This window comes from Apus apus, chromosome 19, assembly GCF_020740795.1.
Source record: "Apus apus isolate bApuApu2 chromosome 19, bApuApu2.pri.cur, whole genome shotgun sequence".
Taxonomy (NCBI): domain Eukaryota; kingdom Metazoa; phylum Chordata; class Aves; order Apodiformes; family Apodidae; genus Apus; species Apus apus.
This window is the reverse complement of record NC_067300.1, coordinates 120,963-134,131: the sequence shown is the minus strand read 5'-3', so window position 1 is coordinate 134,131 and position 13,169 is coordinate 120,963. Positions and strand designations below refer to the sequence as shown.

The following is a 13,169-nucleotide window of genomic DNA, read 5'->3' as shown; positions in this document are numbered from 1 at the left end:
TGCCCGGCGCCCGGTTTCACGTGACCACCCACCGTCCCCTCACGTGACGCCGCGGGTGCTGCCGCTCCCGGCCGCCGCCATGTTGGGGGGGGGGTCCGGCCGCTGCCCGGGCTGGGCGGGGACCGGCCCCCGGGACCCGGGAGGGTGCGTGGGGTCGAGGCAGGAGCGGCCCTAGGGGTGCTGAGGGGGATAGGTCCTGAGCCGGGGGCAGGCGGGGGTCCGTGCGCCCCTCCCGAGGGGCCTGGCACCTCCCCGCCGTGCCGTCCGTTGTTGTCGGAAGAAGAAGGTTCATAGTTACAAAGAGTCCAGGTTTGGAAACCAGGTAGGCGGGGGGGGCGTCGGACCTGGGGGCGGCCTCCTAAACTCAACTGAGACACTAAGAGCCTCGAGATAGGAGGATGTTAATTTTCTGCTTTCACGTGTAAAGTTGGGAGTGACGAACAGCGCAGCAATCATTGACTTCACCGAGGGTTCTTGGCTGTTGTTTTGGATGTAAGACTGGGTTTATTTTTCTAGAGCTTTGGGAGGCTTTCCCTCTGCACCCTTCTCCACACAGTGCTGGAATAAACCAAGTATCTTGACTCTTTCCATCGGTTCTTGTGTAGTGGGTGAAGAACCCACCTTTGGGACAGGGCTGTGGCAACAGTGGCTGTGCTGGCCACACGGGCTGGCCTGCCTGGCTCTGGTGAGGGTGCCAGGGCCCCGTGCATGGGCTGGGGATGAGGAGCGTGGGAGCCAGGGAGGCTCAGAGCTGCTGCCAGGGCCCATCCCTGCGGGAGCTGGGATTGGGGTGTCTCTGTTGTCAGTTACTAATTGAAATAAGTAATATTTGAGGGAAATATTGAGGGAAATCATATCAAAGAGAACCTAAGGGACATGCAGAATAAAAACAAGGCTTAGATAACAATGAAACAGTGAGAATGAGACAAAACCAGATGCCAGTGAAAGAAAAGCACGTCTCAAGGAGTCACCACCCGTCGAGCCAGGCCTGCAGGACACCTGCAGGAGAGAGGGGACAGGGATGGAGAGCTCTGCCCACAGCTTGGGGACAGCCTGGAGCACTGAGGGATAACACTGAGTAATTGATTTGCCATATTAACGAGATACTAGCATACTGAAATACACACACCCACACACCCAGGCTAGAGGGACCCCTGCTAACAACAACCCTCCAGTCATGGAGCAGGCACAGTGACATTCCTGAGCATTGGCACTTGGGATGGCAGGGAGGGATTAGTGACCCACTGTGTATGCCAGCGATAGAACAATGGTCGAGATCAAGGTCCTTCTCAGGTTTTTGGGTATAAAAGCAGGACTTGTGTTTCAGGGAGCTGAGCTTGCTGTGTGGAACACCCCTCTGCTCCCTGCTCTGTGCAGAGCTGGATATTAAAGCAGATCTCTGGGCTCTGTTTGTGAGAAGGAAGTGCTGGGAAGGAGGGAAAGCCCGGCCAGCACACAGGGCGATGGCAGCAGCAAATTGAGGTAAGTGGGAATGTAGCACTGGAGGAAATTAAGGTGAGGGTCCAGCTCTGGTGAGGAGTGGTGGGTGAGGGAGCAGGTTGGAAGGATGCTACTCTCAGCAGGAGGGTATAAGTATGTTGCAAGAAGAGAGTGTGTCTCTGTGGTGGTGACATGCTGGTGGCCCTGTGGTTGGGCTCACAGGGGAGAGGAGCTCAGGATTCTCTGAGAGCAACTCAGGAGCAGCATGAAATCCTGTAATGGGTGGTTCCCCTTGGGTTTTAGTTCCAGAGGGAGGCTCCAGCACGTGTCCCAAAGTCCATGTGGCCCTGGAAGAAAAGTGGAATGGAGAAAGTTACATTGCAAACTGGGCAGGAGTGGAGCTGCCAGTATGGCTGTAAGCAAACTCAGCAGTACCTGCCAACTAGCCTGACCTTTTTATGCCAAGCACAGAAAAAACATGCAAATAAAAAGGCCTGGTTTTATCCCAAAGTGTCAGTGCACTGTCATCTTCTTCAAAATGTTGCTGACACTTTACAGAATATCTGTGTATGTCATAGAAGTTTATGTTCTATAAAGGAAGGAGCTGTTTTAGGAAGAAGATTTAAAGGGTGTAGTCATGGTGGGAAGCTGCAGAAGCAGTGTTTTCACGTCCACTGTTGCTATCTGCAGCCACACAGTGGCAGCCACAGCATGGGAGATGATCCGGTCAGGTGGTCACAGGATAACAAAGCCAGGTGGAGGTCAGATTCAGCCTGTCTTGGCGTGTTGAAAGAAGAGCAGCAGGCTCTGAGGATGCATGAGTGGTTCTGGCCAAGACTTCTCTAGGGCTGATTTTGTCTTCAGATTCCTGCTTGAGCAGGTGCAGAGATCCTCCCTGCTTCTTACCTGAAACTTGTGTAAGATTTATCCCTGATAGATTGGTCACTTGATTGATTTTTATATTTTTTATTAGGACTGAAATAGTATTGTGCTTTCTTTATGAATTTAGTCAAATGAAAATATTAGAGGAGTTCTGAGCTGCACTGCAAGTACTTTTTAAAAAATTATTATTGTTTTCCTGCATTCCCAGGTTCGTGCTTTCAGTAAAGTGTCATTACCATGAAGACTTCTCAATCCCTGATTTTTGGTGGGCTGTTGTTTCTAAAACTGTTTCGGCTTGATGGTCCTGAGCAGGTTTATTTCTGCAAAGGATGGGGCTCAGGCCTCTTTCTTTCCATCTTCCCAGAGAGGAGAAGGCTGTGACATTGGAGGTTCTTCTACTTCTTAAACCACAGGAAAGTCTTCAGACATGTTGGTTTAAAGTGTGAACTGTTGCAAAGAAAACTGAAGACGTTAGCAGGAGATTGTTTTCTTTTGCAGTGGAGAGGAAAGGCTGGAACTGGTCTTTGATCCTTCCTGGGCTCAGGGTGAAGGCTTTGCCACATGCAGCAGGATTAAGATCTTATTTTTAGACTACTGCTTATCTAAAATCTGTCCCAAAGAGCTTTGCTGCCTTAGGCTGTAAGTAATGGCTGTAAAGTGTGTAATCCAGGGCTATAGGGGAAGAAGAAAGGATTTGTACTCATTGCGAAGCTTTCTGAAGAGGTTGGGGAAATCCTTGAGGTGACATGGGCCTAGACATTTGTCCTGGGGTGTAGCCTTTTGTGTAAACCAATCCTAATAAAATAATGCCTTTTAAAAAGCTCTTGGTGTCTTCAGAAATTCAAATACTTACTGGTGGAGCCAAAGGCTCTGAAAAGAGCCTTTTCCAAGATACAAAGAGAGAAAGAAATAGTCTGGGTTTGTCCCTCCCTGTCAGTAACACTAAACTCATCCAAAGATACTGAAGTGAGGAGGCAAGTCCCTCACCCATGGTGCTTTCAGACTGTCAGCTCTGGCAGCTCCAGCTGTACAAGCTCCTTCCCACCTCGCTTGGTCAAACCCTCAGCCTTGGTGAGATAAAAGAGCAGGGGTTGTTTGTTGTGACCTCTGGACACAAGCAGTGCAGTCCTGTGTATCTGGATGGCTGCATTTGTATTTGATCTATCCATCACAAAATGTGTAAATCCTGTTCTGTCTGCTGTAGGTCACCTGAATTCTTGTTCTGTGAGAGTGTCCAGTCTGAGCTGAGCAGCCTGCCTTGCTCTAATAACCTGGGGCTCTGCACTGCCTTTCCATGGATGGGTTTTTGTTATCTTGTCAGCTAAAGAGGGGCCAGCAGAAAGGTCTCTTGATCCTTGCTGGCAGGATGGAAATGGGGTGTTAAAACATATTGAAAATAGGAAGAGGGATTGTTTGGAGAACAAGTCCTACAAGGAGAGGCTGAGGGAACTGGGATTATTTAGTTTGAGGAAGAGGAGGCTGAGGGGAGACCTCATTGCTCTCTACAACTACCTGAAAGGAAGTTTTAGGGAGGTGGGAGTAGTGCTCTTCTCCCAAGTGAATAATGACAGGATGAGAGGAAATGGCCTGAAGCTGCACCAGGGGAGTTTTAGACTGGGTATTAGGAAGAATTTCTTTACTGAAAGAGTGGCTGGACAGTGGAACAGGCTGCCCAGGGAGGTGGTGGAGTCACCAGCCCTGCAAGTGTTTAAAAGAAATAGGGATGTGGTGCTTAGGGACATAACTGAAGCACTGAACGGGTAGATTAGCTTATGGTTGGTGGATTTAGGTTATGGTTGGACTTGGTGATCTTCAAGGTCTTTTCTAACCAGGATAATTCTGTGAGTACCTGGCACAATCCTCAGACCTTTCACCAACTTGGTAGCTCTTCTCTACTCTTTTCTACTCATGTCACAGGGCTGCCAGAGCACCCACACTGCACAGCAGGGTTCCAGCACCAGCCTCCTGATAAGACCGTTCTGGAGGTCAGGCTCAATGGCAGCGTGACCGTCCTGAGGCCAGCAGCTGCGGAGTGATGTGGCTGTGGGGGCTGGGACTCACAGAGCCTGGCTCTGTCTGGACCAGCACAGCATGGTGGTGGCAGCCTCTGCTCTGGACACAGTGGCCTCAGGAGGTGCTGTGATGTGTGCTCTGGGAGCACCAAACCTGCCAGGAGCACTTGGTGGCAGGTTGAGGCTGGGACCTACAGCTCTGCTCTGCAGGCAGGAGTGGGCACAAATGAGGGGGACCCCCTAGCTGCTCTGCAGCCTGGAGGAGGTGTCAGGGATCATGCTGGTGAGGGCTCTGCCTCCCAGCAACTGCAGGGTCACCACTGGCTTTTCTTAACCTGTGGCAGGTGTTCCATTACTCCAAATTTACTCTGCAAACAACACCTCCAAATCCAGTTGGGAGCGGGATGTGGTTGGGCTGTGTGTGACTGATTTGGTGCTACTTGGCTATTGGGTTTTGCAGGAGGGTGTTGTCCCAAAAGTGGGGTCTGTCACCCGGTGTGCAAGAGGCCAACCCACGCACTCAGATACTTACTTTAATGTCTAGTTCCACACAGACCAGGTAGCAGGGGGTGTCCTACAAAGTCAGCTCTGCTTCCCAAAACACAAGGGCTACTTTTATACACAAAATGTGAGGAAGAACTTGATCTCTAACATTATTCCATCATTCACACACAGTTGGTTAACTGATTCCTCTAACTAATAAGGAATGCCATTTCTATTTAAAGAGGCAATGCTCAAAAATGTCACCACGCCTGCTCAAATAGGGTTTTTTTTTGTTAACAGGGGTCCTTCTAGCCCATAGGTGGATATTTTATAGAATCATAGAATGGTTAAGGTTGGAAGGAACCTTAACGTTCATCAAGTTCCAGCCTCCCTGCTATGAGGAGGGATACCTCCCACCAGACAGAGCTCCTCTCCATCCCTTCCATCTGTCCTGCAGGTGTCCTGCAGGCCTGGCTCAGGGGCTGGTGACTCCTTGGGGAGTGTTTTTCTCTTACTGGAATCTTGTTTTGTCTCATTCTCACTGTTTCACTGTTAATCTAGGCCTTGTTTTTATTCTGTGTGTCCCTTATGTTCTCTTTTATGTGGTTTTTCCTGCAATGTGATGTTTCCCCAAAATTCTACTTATTTCAGTTAATAACAGACATCAAGGGCACAGGCTGACCCTGGGTGAGCTTCAGGGATGCCCAAAGCTCAGACTGATTTTTGTAAGGCAGGAAGTGTGGGTGGGTTGGTGGTGACTGAGGGGCCATCCTTGCCATGAGTGGCTCCTTGTGCAGAGCAGCTGGTGAACATCACATCCTGCAGGCAGAAGAGGTGAAGCTGGTGTCTCCCTGTACCTGCCACTCCTGCTTGGAGCCCCAACCTCTCCTGTTTCTGCACAAGGTGCTGCAGACCCAATGGCTTGGGAGTATGCTGAGGGACAACACATCTGGCCCACTCTGGCTGGTAGGCAGGGAGGGCAAGGATGTTATCAGCCCTCAAGGCTGCTCAAGGACAAGGTCTTGGAGGCAGTTGCAGGTGGCTGGGCATGGCTGGTGCAGCTGTGGAGCAAGCAGGGAGGGGTTGGATGGTGTGTTGGGGTGGGATGAGTCTCAGCAGAAACCTCCGGCTTAGCTGAAAGAAAAAAGTAAGCCACAGTGCCTGTGGGATGACCCATCAGCCAGACTTTTCTGAAGTATAGGAAGGGTTTGTGCACACAATTTCTCAATCACAGAATCACCAAGGCTTGAACAGACCTTTAAGAACATCAAGTTCAACCTATGACCTAACACCACCACATCCGCCAGACCACGGCACTATGTGCTACATCCAGCCTTTCCTTAAACACCTCCAGGGATGGTGACTCCACCACTTCCCAGGACAGTCCATTCCAATATCTGATCACCCTTTCCATGAGGAAGTGCTTCCTAATATCCAACCTAAACCTCCCCTGGAGCAGCTTCAGGCCAGGTCCTCTTGTCCTGTCACTAGTTGCCTGGGAGAAGAGCCCAACCTCACCTGACTACCACCTCCCTTCAGGTAGCTGTAAGAGTGAGAAGGTCTCCCAAGTCTCCTCTTCTCCAGGCTAAACAAGCCCAGCTCCCACTGCCTCCCCCTCTAAGACTTTCCCTCTAGTCCCTTCACCAGCCTTGTTGCTCTCGTTCTGGACCTGCTCCAGCACCACAAGATCCTTCTTGAAGTGAGGGGGCCAGAACTGGACATAGGACTCTGAGCTATAAACTTCCCCCTTCTGTCAGGCTCCAGTTCTGTGGTGCTCTATTTGGTGTCGACAGTCTCCTGGTTGCCCCATGTTTGTCCATGGGGGCAGCAGGTATTTTGGCAGATGTGGACAGTCCTTGTGCTGACCAGGGGCTTTCTTCAAGGGTTTCTTCCAGTTAGGAATGCTGCTGTGCGGTTCCTGGAGTCTAAGAAGGTGCAAGCTCCTACCAGAGCCTCTCCACTGCTGGACCTTGAGGCCGTTGTTCTGGGGTGCAGGTTCTCAAAATGTCTGCCAAGGGCTGCAGCACCTACTGCACTGGGAGCACAGAGAGGGACCCATTTGTTGCGGTCCGAACCTGTTTTTGGGTCGAAGCCACCTTATCTCAGGGGACAATCACCCTGTTTGTTTATCAGGATTTTTTGACACCAATTATATATAATCAGGTTAGCCTTTGAATTATTTCGGTGGGTCTGTCGCTGGCTGGGAGCCTGTTTGCTTCCACCGGATCGACAACCGATGGATAAGCTCCTCTCGGAAGCACACACACACAGATTATGTGTTTAAAATACAACTTTACTGTAAAAGTTTTCAAAGTGTGTGTGGGGAAAACTGGATATGTAAATGTAACCGGTCGGTAAAGAGAGGGGAAAAAAGGCCCGAAGCCTTTCCCGTACAGGGTCGATGAGGTGCATGTGAGTAAGGGGCCGATTACACATGCGGGGGGAGAACGCGTTAGAGGTGAAAGGCTTGGATGGTGATGTTGTGCTCGCCTCCTGGAGCCGGGGCGAGGCGCGTTGTGGCAGCGGGGGCAGCTCCAGCGCAGGTGGCACCAGCGGCAGGGACAGCAGGGGCTGCAGCAGCTGCTGCCTTCGTCCTTCTGGTGCCTCTGGCAGCCGGGCTGCCGTGTGCCTGAGCACACAGAGGACGGCTCTTTTTGGAGTCTGGGCACCGGTGGCAGGCCACTCACCGCTGTCGCCCTGAAGAGCTTTCTTACGATGATCTCAGGAGCGCTGGAGAGACGGAGTCTGACGCTGTTTTCCTCACTGGACCCGGGTCTGGTGGGAAAGTCGCGGCCTGTGGTGGTCTCAGGAGGGCTGCTTTCAGCTCGGCTCCTTTTATTTTGTTTTCTTCTCCTCTCTCTTTTGTCTTCTTTGTACCAGCAGCAGCGGGCAATGGGCGCGGTAACGATCCACAAACGATCGTCTTTATGGGCCTCGCATTCTTTGCTTTTGCAGTCTTAGGCCGCTTCTTCCAGGCCTACATGCAGCTCGTGACGCTACCCGTGTCACCAGCTGCCTCCTGCATCACCCAGGTTTTTGTTTGTGTTGTCCTGAACAAATAACATAAATGAGTCCTGGGTGCTCTCGTGGTAGGGTTGCCGTAACCCACAGACACCCTCACCTTATGTCGCATCAGCTTTTGTATCGATGGCGAAACGTTGCTGTGCCCGTCGTGCAGGCGGTCACCCTGCTCCTGCTCCGTGGGTCCATGATGGTGGGTGCTGTGGGGCTGCTCTCTACGAGCATCCTTATCCCAGGGGTGAAGGGATGGGACAGCAGCTGGGAGAGGAGGCAGAGCTGGAGAGGTGAAGACTTGGCCTTAGTCAGAGACAGGAAAGAAGGTTCGTGTGCTTTCCTCTCCTCACGCTGAGTCCGGACAGGTTCTTCTGCCTTCATACAAGTGCTGGAGAGTCCCGGTGCCAGGATCTGGTGCCATTTCTTTGGGATCTTTGGAGTGGTGGTGTGGGGGGTGGTGCACATGTGTGCCTGGTGTGTGAGCAGCACACCCTGCACCCCCAGCCATGCAGGGTGCCCGGGATGCTGCCTGGGGCGGCGGCGGTGGGAGCTCCTTGCCTGGGGGGGGGAGCATGGGATGGGCGGCAGCTGGGGTCGCCTCTACGGTGCCTCCTGGAGGAGGCTGGGGACCCTGAGGGGGCTGGTGCCGAGCGGTGCCCGTGCCCTGTGCTGGGCGGGTGCAGCTGCCCCGGCAGCCGCGGCTTTGTCCCGGGAGAGGCTGCAGCAGCGGCGGGGCCCGCGGGCACTGCTCGGCAGAGATGGGGAGGCGGGCACGGGGCGGGGCCGCGGAGCGGGCGGGACCAGCCGGGCCGAGCTGAGCTGAGCTGAGCTGAGCTGTGTGGGGCCGGGCCGGGCCGGGCCGGGCCGAGCCGAGCCGAGCCGAGCCGAGCCGAGCCGAGCGGGTTCCAGGGGGAGCGGCGGTGGGGCCGGGCCGAGGCGGCGCGTCCCGCAGGACCCGGGCCCAGCCGGAGCAGGTGAGTTGCGCTCGAGTCGGGCGGGGGTCGCCGAGCCGGGCTCGGGATGGCCCGGTTCGGCCGCACCCCGCGGGACACTTGCCACCCCGTCCCGCTCCCTGGCCACCCTCGGGCTTCTCTTCTTCCCCTTCGGGAGCGGAGCCCCCGCCGTCCCGCCCGCAGCCCGCGCGGTCCTGCAGCCCCCGGTCCCGCTGGGGGATCCACCGTGCCCGGCACTGGGACCCGCCGTTCGCGCAGCGCTTGAGCGGGCTGCGAGGCACCGAGCTTTGTTACTGCAGCCGTGCTAGCTGCCCTGCGGCCCCTCCGCGGGATGGAGACTGGGTGATCCTGGTCCCCAGCGCCTGCTCCGTGCTGCGGGCTGCAGCGGGAGGGGACGGGCAGAGCTGCTCCCGAGGGGCAGCAGCTTCGGGGCGGCTCTGGGCCTTGGCCCGGCTGGTCCCCGGCGGAGCCAGAGGGGATTCCCCAGGTGTTGCCCACGGGATCTCAGTGGACCATGGAGACCAATGTCTCTAGCACTGTTCTGGTCTTAATTTGGAGAAGAGCTCTGGGCTTTTGGAAGACTGCAAGAAAAAAGTAGATCCCAACGGGGAAAAACTATAGACTTCGTGCTTGGTGTGGAGTCCCTGGGCAGGTGTTCCGTGTCACCCTTTGCTATGTAGAGTACTTGTTTACCTTTGATGCTGCTCTGCTGCTGCTTGCAGACACTCTGCATGTGCTGTCTCAGGTTTGTTTGCTGAAGGAGAGATGTGTTTTCAGCCCAGTCTCTGCTCTGCAGAAAAGGTCCTTCTCCTGCCCTTTCTTGATGCATCTTGGAGACATGGATCTGCCCCAGAGCAGCTGTGGGAGCAGGGCTCCTGCCTCAAGGAATGGCTCAGGGCAGTCCAGGAAGGGTTGTCCTACACTGATGGCCCAGCAGTTGCAGGGTCTCTTTCCCTGCCAAGTTTAGCAGTTCCAGTGAAGAAACATTAGTCAGGAGAGAGCACACTCTCCCCCAGATGTGTCTTGTTTTTCTTTTAAAAAAACTCTGCAACACTCAAACAGGGAAGACTGAGCTGGAGGATGTGTAAAACTTGCATGCAAAGTGTAGCTAAAGCTGTGAGGTAAACAAATGTTACAAACCCATCAGTAATGAAAGGGTTTCTGTGTCCTGAAAGTTCAGTCACAGCATGGCATGAAATCTGCAAGAGGCCAAACAGAGGCCAGCAGGACTGAAGTGTTCAAAGCAGAGCTACCTGCATGTGGGTGGTGGTAAATCACAAGGTGAGAGTTACAGTGCTCCTGTCCCTGAACAGGAAAAGAACAGAAACCCCACCTGGGTCCCAGCAGTGTGGCCGAGGGATGCAGCAGACTGGGAAGCCATGGGATGAGCTCCTCAGCACTGAGAGCTCCACAGCATCCTGCAGGGACCTCACTGGAGGGTCCTTGCCTGGCCATAGTCCTTCCACAGGCAGAAGTCAGGGCCGAGTCACTCAGGGTGCCTGGCAAGTATTGGCTGGTCCTTTTCCTGTTGGTTCTCACTCTGTGGGGAATGGGTGTTCTGGCAGAAGTGTTGCTGCCAGCTGCAAGCTGCAGCCAGCAGCTCTGTTGGGCTGGCCCACCAGGCAAGGTCCTTCTTGTGCAGTAAAACCCTCAGCAGCCCTCACTGCTGATGCTTGCTGTCAACACATTGCTGCTGTTTTCTCTTTAGATTATTAGCCCTGTGATCATCAGGTTTGGTGCTTTCTAGTGATGTTTCAGAGGAACCCTGTGTAAGCTCACAGGCTGAAACCGGCGGTTCTCTCTTACTTCCTACACCAGTTAACAAAGCTTTCAGGAGTATGTTCAGTATCTGCAGGCTGCACCCAAATGTACCTGCCACTCCCTAGGGAATGACGAAAGAGCTATCTGCAGAGCGTAAGTGGGGAAGCCCATTCAAAGCAGAATTGTTAATTTTCCTGCCCCCTCCCCACTTTTTGCTGCACAGAAAAAGCTGCTGCTCTTCTGAGCACAGAAGCCGGTTTTCTTCTTCTGCAGCTTCCTACAGTCAGAGTTTAAAACATCAGGGCTTGTAAAGGAAACTCATCAGGGTCATCCCTACTGCTCAAATTAACTATTGCATAATCTTCTTCCCAAAGGGCAGATTTTGCAATGAAAACTTTATGTAAAGCAGCAGCCTGGCTTTACATGAAGTGATGCCATGGGGTTTTCGCTTGGAGCACAGTTTGTGAGGCAGCTTCGAGCACTGATGTCAAATGCTTTGTCTCCTGCCACATCTGATCTTCTGCAAGAGTGCTTGGTGCCATCTCTTGCTGCTGAACATGAAATATCTTGTTGCTGCTATTTTAGCAAGTGGTTGGCCAGGCTCCTCCTGTGACCTCAGTGACAGCTGTAATTAGCTAAAGTGCGCATTCTGTGGCTCAGCTCCTCACTGCTGCGTGCTTGTTGGAGCTGCTGGAGTTCCAGTGTAGTGGTGGTGGACCTTGATGTCCTGGAAGAGGTGAGCTGTATGACCTGTGTCTCCAGCAGCCTCCTGCTCCTCAGGGCTGGGTTCTGCTGGGTTCCTCCCTGCCGCCCTCCTCTGAGTGGATGTGGACAGTGAGCCAGGGGCAGTGACACACCTGCTGGTGACAGTGACAGACCCATTGGTGGCCATGTGGGGAGCCTGCTGCCACACTGCTGCCCTGGCAGCCAGGCAAGGGATCTGTGGCTGCGCTGGGGGATGAGCAGGGCCTGCTGCAGTGGCAGCACTGGCAGAGGTGCAGCCTGTGCTAGCCCTTGGCCACAGCAGATTCCACCCTTGCTCGCTGGGCAGCTGGCTCTGCTACTGAGCTGTACAACTTTTGGGCAAACTGTGTTCTGGGGCTAAACATGTATATTGTTTCAAAAAACTTTACTGGATAGATTCACAGAAGAAGAACAAGTATTGAGAGCTACTGAGTACAAATCAAGGTGTCTCTGCTGTGCCCTCAGCAAGTGGGAGCCCAAAGGCAAGTGGAGGGGGGGGTCCTCATCTCTCACAGCTTAGACTTCGCACCCACTTTGACACTGGCTCATCACGTGGCCTTGGGCAAGTAATTTAACTTGCTTTTCTTATGTTTTAGCTTTAGTTTTTCCTTTATTAGTAATAGCTGAGTCTTCCTGCCTTGCAGTAGTGGACTGGTATGAAATAACATCTGCAGGGAGTTGGGATTGCCTTTGCAGCTCAGTCTCCTGTGCTACATTGATAAGAATATGCTCATATCAGATGCAAATCTTATTTCTTTTTCCTCGGCCCTTTGGGAGAGGCTGAGTAATACCTTGTTTCCTGGAGAGAGACTTCACTGTGTTCAGTGTCCCTGGCATTAGCTGGCTGTGATGTGTGGGAGCTCTTGGAAGCAGCTTGCTTGCCTTGAGAGACTTCTTGGAACTTGTGTGTTGTTGTGCAGATGCTGCTGGTTCACACAACATTACCTGGAGAAATGGGTGTAGTGGGGTGAATGAGTGGTTTCCCTGGCACAGGTAACCTGGCTTTCTGAGGCAAGCAGGAGAGCTGGGCAGCTTGTGGGCCAGCTGAAGTTCAGCCTCCCCCAGGTCATCTGGTTCTAATGAGCCTGGAGTGGTTTCGGTACAGCTGACCATGGCAAGAGGAAGGCATGGAGAGGAGAGCAGGGTGTTAAGGGTGGAGTAGCCCTGGCTGCTTGAGGCAAACTGCTTTCAGTGCTGCTCTCCAGGCAGACGGATGAACCCTGCCTGGACACGGCAGGATTCCAGCTTGCCCTCCTTAGCTCCCCTGGGAAGGGACACGTATCCTGAAAGCTGTTGGAGCAGGGACAGTCTGCCCTGCACTTGCACTGCCCGGCTGTGGGGCCCAGGGCGAAGGCCAAGTGCAGGGATGTGGTGCCTAGAAGTGCTGCGGAGATGCTGAACTTCTGAGGAGGTGCTCGGCTGCTGTCATGGCCATCTCAAAGGTTTTAATCCTTACCTACTTATTTAAATTATTCCTTACCTCTACTGCCTCTGGCAGGTAGATTACTGGGGCAGGTGGGATAGAGAGAGGCCCAGTGTCTGTGGGCTGTTGTTGCCTCTGTCATCTTCAACTGTTTCTTGAAGTAGCTTTTTTTCTGAGCATGAATTAATCTGTTGGCAGGGGGAAAAAGAAGTTAATGCAGCTGTTTGAGCAGTTCAAAAGCTTCTTGCACAGCTGAGATGTGGACCTTAGTCATGCTTCTTATAACACAGAGTCCTAAAGCTGGTGTGTTTTCCTGGTGTGCCTGTTGGTGCAACCGAGGTAGCAGAGGTGGGCTGTTGGCCACCATGCCAGCATTGGCTGTCACACCAGCTCCTGGGGAGATGTGGGTGGCAGAGGTGGAGAAATGGGTTATTGAAGTGAGCCGTCTTCAGTGCT

The 13,169-nt window shown here is 53.3% G+C and overlaps 1 long non-coding RNA gene across 3 annotated transcripts; it reads left to right on the top strand.

Moving 5' to 3' along the window:
* The first annotated feature begins 52 nt into the window (after positions 1–52).
* On the top strand, positions 53–3,142 carry LOC127392682 (uncharacterized). Of its 3 annotated transcripts, XR_007891320.1 has the most exons (4): positions 53–322; positions 428–492; positions 1,328–1,482; positions 2,531–3,142. It is a non-coding gene; the product is annotated as an uncharacterized LOC127392682 (long non-coding RNA). The 3 variants fall into 3 exon arrangements; XR_007891318.1 differs by lacking the exon at positions 428–492 and having other exon boundaries at positions 60–322; XR_007891319.1 differs by lacking the exon at positions 53–322 and having other exon boundaries at positions 332–492.
* The last annotated feature ends 10,027 nt before the right edge of the window (positions 3,143–13,169 follow it).